We start from the raw sequence: 6163 nt of genomic DNA on the forward strand, positions 1-6163 counted from the left end.
AGTAGAAACTAACTATTACAAACTTTGCACCTGAGTTTAGCAACTAGGGTCTCCATGTAATAAAGATGTCTGGCTCTCGGCCAGAGTTCCCCTGCACAGTAAATACGACTCAGGAGGAGTCCCAAATAGCCAGCCTAACATCTGCATGCTGGACTTGAATCCCTCTGTCCCCTTCTTCATGTTTATAGATGTATACAGGCTTGATTCAGTAAGGAAAGCTCTGCAGAGTAACAGTAGATCCCCCACCACATTGCCTGAAATGCATGCACTAGCACATGCCATGGAGGAGGCTACAGTCCTGTTTTCCACCACTCTCAAAAATTGTTTCCTGGCCTTATTCAGGGCTTCAAGAGTGTACTGTCATCCACTTAGACTCCACTTGAACCCTCTCTCAAGTGAATGGCCTCCAGCTCTTGTCTTCAAATAGTGGTGTCCATCCTTTTTGATCATACAAGTCATGTAGATTTTTCAAAGGCAGAGCTGATGCTTATGGCCCCTCTTCTCTCTTGCTTTCTCATTTTTTGACTGGACTCACTGTGCATTCAGTTCACAGGTAATTCATGCAAATAAGCCACTGCATGCTCGAAAGATGTCTAAGATGAAGAATGGCTGAGATTAGGCTGCCCCTACGGGAAAAATTCATGTAGCCCACATATCTTTTGCTTAGGCTGAATTTGAGAGCACACAGAAATTAGCTTGTCAGTAGGTGAATGTTCTGACTGTGACTGCTTCTTATTCCTGGCTGCTGCTCATTCCTGGTTACGTCTCTTATGGGCCTTTCCGCATCTTGCCCGTTCTGTCATGGATGTAATCCACAGATTGCATGCATCTGACTTGGAAAGACTTGTTTTCTCCTAAGCTGCCTCTTCGGTGAAAGAACCCGATCAGTTTTCTCAAGACAGTTTTGTGCTGGGAAAGTACAAAAGAGTAACTTGGAGTGCCTGAGGAAATCTATAATCAAAAAGTTCAGTGCATATGAAATTAGGCACCTTCAAGAATAGGCAGCATCTAAGCAGGGGATTCCAGTATCAGTTTGGTAATCAAGTTCTGTATTGTACACTATAAGCACACAGAGTCTGTTCCTCCATGTACCTCAATGGAAAGTTTGTCATGTAAGCGATTTAGGTAATTAAAATCCATGTGTTTATTTCTGGAGTGCTTAGACTAAATTAGGAGCTCTGCAGAAACCTGCCACTGTCCCACTAGATGAAGCCCTGCCTGCTATTGGTTACCAAAATGACCCAACTGTTAAGGTAGGGAAATTTAAAGTCAGTTGCTCATACTATCTACAGCAAAATTAGTTCAGTTGTGAGAGTTGTTTCCCATCAGAGTCCAGATAATAACTCCTGCTAGTTCCCCTGTTATTGACATGTGTCAGTAATTCAAGCACACAAATGAAAGAGTGAACTAATACAAAAACCAAACTAGTGATATAGTGAGCAGTAAGAAACGCATTCAGATCCTGAACTGAAATGCATCTTTGGTATCTGAAGTTACATCCATACTTTGGAAGCACCTAAAAAAAAGCCATTCTGGTGTGCAGCCTCTGTTAACGTGTTTACCGTACCTTGTGCTCCCAGTTAGTTAGTAGTTCTGGTTTAGCATATTGCCTCACTCGTGTGCCCTGAGAGGAAGGTCTAGGCTGAAACATTTCATAATGAAACAATGCACTCATTTTTCTGTCTCATGCAGCCTTTGCATCACTTTATTACGTGGTGCTCATTTTTAATTAATTTTACATGTAGGAGAAATATCTTTCCATAGTGACAAATATGCTTCCTTTAAATATGTAGCAGTAGAGATTGAGCCCTATTAATTTTAACTCACTGTATTATATATCAGATCATTGTGATTGATTAATTCTAAACGAGAGATGCTAAAATAAGATTTAAGGAAAAGGTTTAAAATTGAGACTAAGCCTTCATTATTTTGCTGTTCAATAATTTAAAATGACAGCCTTAAATACGGAGCAATGCATTTAATTTCCAAGGTACTTACTAGACTCCATCTGGACTGAAGTTAAGTGATAAGACACCACTGAAATATTCATGTTGTCTTAGAGAGGGTGCAACACAAGATGACAAAAGTGACTTCAGGTCTTGACAATCAAATATAGGAGGAAAAGATAAGAAACTCTTACTAATTTCTTCAACATAATCTAGCAAAATTTCTGAAAACTATGAATCCTTGAAGAAGGTCTACAACTGCTGGCCAGGATCTTAAAGCATCCATCTGTATGGAATACCACAGAATTGAGGGTGGGTCAACAGAGGCTTAAATGTTCATCCATGTTTTAATATCATTGCAACACTGAATTCACAAGCACCCTAACTAAATCCTGTTGCCTTTATAGGCAGCTTGTGATAGAGTCACTGAAACTGTGAAAACAGACATGTGTCTTTCCTTATGTAGACTGCAATAATAACATGCTTCCTATTTGTGCAAGTGCTATACGAAGTATACCTTTTATACCTGCTATATGAAGTACCCAAGAAAGCCAAGTTTTCAAGAGTGCAGCAGTCAGTCTTAAGAATTATATTTTATCTGGATCACTTACATGAATGAAGCAGTAAGTAGAATATGAGTAAATACTGCCACTTGTGGAAAGAAGTACATGTTTAAATGCAACATCCTCTGCAAAAGGTCAGGGAGCACCAAATGTTCATATTTTATTTTCCTTGTAAATACAATAAAGACAGTTGCCTTCATGCAATAAAATGTTTGGATTAAATAAACTGCTATGGAAACAGAATACAGGGTGTGTGGTTTGGTTGATGCAGCTACCCAGGTGTAGAAGACGTGTAGAAACGTGTTTGATACTTAGTTGTGCTCTTCCACTCCTTTCAGCCCTGCAGATCAGACTCTGTATTTGTAGAGAGCCAGGAGCAAAGTGCTTTTTTCTAATACCTTACTACTATACTGAGGAATTTACTCTGCACTTTTGTAACTAAGGATATCATGTGGATTTTTGTTCTTGGTTCTCATGAGAGTGTATTTGCCACATAACCAAGAACTTGAGCCATCTTTCAGAAAAAATTCTTGGAATAGTGTACTGAAATTGTTAATTCACTTGCTTAGATAGTCCTCTAGATCATGACTGTGGATCTGATATTGTGCACAAAGGAGTAGCCACACTGGCCTCTGTCTCTGTATTAGTGACACCAATACACAAATTCAGTGCTGTGGTCATGCATAAATGCTGTGCTGCAAGTCCACTCATTCTCATGCACAGCGCTGACAGAGGTTTCAATGAAAACATTTCAAAAATGATTTTGCAACTTAAGAAAACATACTTCAGCAATTACCATTTCCTTTACCATGAAACCAAATTCACTGTACATTACAGCTTTAAAGCTGAGATCTAAGGTTCAGATCAACTCTTTAATCCTGACTGTGGCTTCGGGTACTTCCTGATATTTATGAGAAATGCTCCAGGCTTGCAGCTGGGCTTTGAACAAAAAAATAATGAACTTCGTTGACTGTGAACAAAGTTCTACACTATTTTAAAGAAAGTTAAGCTGTGACATTTTTTAATCCAACACTAAATCACATAACCCAAATTCTCTGCATAATTCAGGAATGTTCAGAGCAATAGAAAGACAATTAGATCAAACCGGGTTGCTAAATGAGCTGAAATCAATCTATCTAAACTTGAGAATTCTTGCTAGTCTCTCTCCTGAAATACATCCCATTGCTTTTTGGAATAATACAATATTTTACTATATAATATCTGAATCAAAATACTGTTTCAGTTCTATTCTAACATACTCCATACACTAATTCTCCTTCTCCTCTTATTAGTTAGAAAGTATAGATAACAAAGGATAGGACCATATCTTACAAAATTTCATACTTATTTATACAATACGCTTTACAAATCTAATTATAGTATTAACTTCTGGAGGCCTTGTTCCCATCTGTTTAATGTGACCTCTCCATTTAATATGGCTGTTTATTGAGAACTTCCATCAAATCACTTCTTGCTCACTTCGCTCAGGATTTGGATACAAATTAAATGTCAGCTAGGACTGATGTGAAATTGTAATGTGCAGAAATTAACAGAAAATAGAGTTAAGTTGATACAGCACAGGAAATTTTGGCAGGGAAATTATGATTTGTAAATAAGAGGCCATTTTCTCTTCAGGAAAAGGGGGCTCAGGGCACAGTCTGACAAAACAGGGCTTGGAATGAGCAGTGATAACTGCAGTGATAAACAGGGAACACACAAAACAGAAAACCAGTTTGCTTCTGTTGAAACAAAACATATTGTTGTCAAGGGGAACAGTGCAGTCTTACACAGATTCCGAGAACAGAGTGAGTGAAGTTTTGAGACAAGTTGCAAATAAGGCCTCAAACAAAAGAAGTAAGGATCTGAAGGAAAAACAGAAATTAGGGATGAAAAAAAACAGACTAGAGAACAGCAGAGGAAATATAAAGTTGAAAAATATATTTTCCCTCTGCCTGAGAGAAAATGCTTGCATTATATCTGTTATGCAGTGAGTTGGGTATTATCTCCTTAGTAGCAATTTTTTTCCATAACATACCTTTTGCTTTCTGTTTTGGTATGTAAATACTAGTTTCCCTGCCCCCCATACTCTACCCAAGGTAGTAAGTAAACCAGGCTCCACTGTGTAGGCAGATCAGTTCCTCTATCCCAAGCATACTTACAGTAAACTAAATATGACATTAAAAACTTGCATTGGGAAGAAGCAAGACTGTTAACTCATGAGATATTATTTTTGATAGTGAGTCTTTAAAACCTTGCTTCTCTCACTTTAGAAAAAAACTAATTAAGAATGTAAAACCACTGTGGTCCAGATTCGTGAATACTTAATACCTACCACAGGAACTTGAATTTTAAAGTTTATTTTTGAGCAATTCCCATTTGAAATTTTTTTAACAAATATTTAATAATATTCAGGAGCAACATGTTGGGCTTTTTAAAATCTAGCCTCATGTATGAATTGCTGAGTTCTGTTGTGAAGTGTTCCTTATTTTTTCTTGCTTCATCATAGCAGACAATACTTTTTTATTCTGATATCTGGAGGTATTTGCCTTTTCTGGGCCTAGAACCAAAAGAGCTATTGACACCTGGACTTGGTGTTACAAGAAAGATGTGAAGGTAAGAGTTCAACTTATATTGCTTGGAGTTTGCAATACATTTAAACATTACACTAAAGGTACTGAAGTGAGCATTTTCTTCACTGTGTGCATTGGAATCACTTATTTACCATTCAGAATCCCAAAGTGCTACTAACTACACAAGTTAGCAGCTGTCTGGTAGTACAGTTCCTGCTCCTACCTCCTCAGGCATCTTTTTCCTGTTTATACTTGTACATCAAATGGGCCTTTGGAAAAATCCCTGATTTTCTTTTGTTCTGTTTTCTTTGTTCTGTTTCCATGCAGTCTTTTCCCCTTTGGAGATGACATGTATGGGAAATGGCTTATTGTAGCAACAGGAGACAGTAGGCAAAAACAATTGCATCATGGGTAAAACAAACATCAAAGCAAAGTGCAAGCCAAGTAGCTGTGAAAAAATTACTTCACATGTGATATTTCGACATGTTGAAGTCCAGCATTGGTAGATTTTTTGGTAACAAAGAAAAAATAAAATGCAAACAGTTACCATTTTCAAAATCTTGTTTTTCTCAGTGTTTCTGAGAAACCAGCCAGGACTAAGGACGTGATGCACCTGTTGCAGTTGGTGCCTTGCCATTTCCACATTCCCTCTGACTGTGAAAATTCATTAAGCCTACCTGTGGAGTCACAGTTTTAACTGGGTTTGAATTGCTAAAAAAAAAAAACCAAGTCTGAAAGACTGTGAAAACCAAACTGGAACCTATCTTTCATTAAGTACTAATTAACTGTCTGACAACCCACGTATAAAAATGAGGGTGCTTATTGTTGATGCTTATTTTCACTTTATAAGGAATTGCTGTAGTTAGGGCAGCCTGATTCAGTACTTTTAACAACTCCCATCTAAAGATAATTAAGTTCTGCAGTGAAATGTAAGGAATTTGGCATTAAAAAAATAAACATTAAGTACAGCAGATATTTTAAATGAATTAACAAACATAACTATTTCCAACACACACATTCTGCTTTCTCGTGATTTACATAACGTAAATGACTTTGACAACATCTTTATATTCTGTTTATCTTT

Source organism: Aquila chrysaetos, chromosome 9, assembly GCF_900496995.4.
Source record: "Aquila chrysaetos chrysaetos chromosome 9, bAquChr1.4, whole genome shotgun sequence".
In the NCBI taxonomy this organism is placed as follows: Eukaryota; Metazoa; Chordata; class Aves; order Accipitriformes; family Accipitridae; genus Aquila; species Aquila chrysaetos.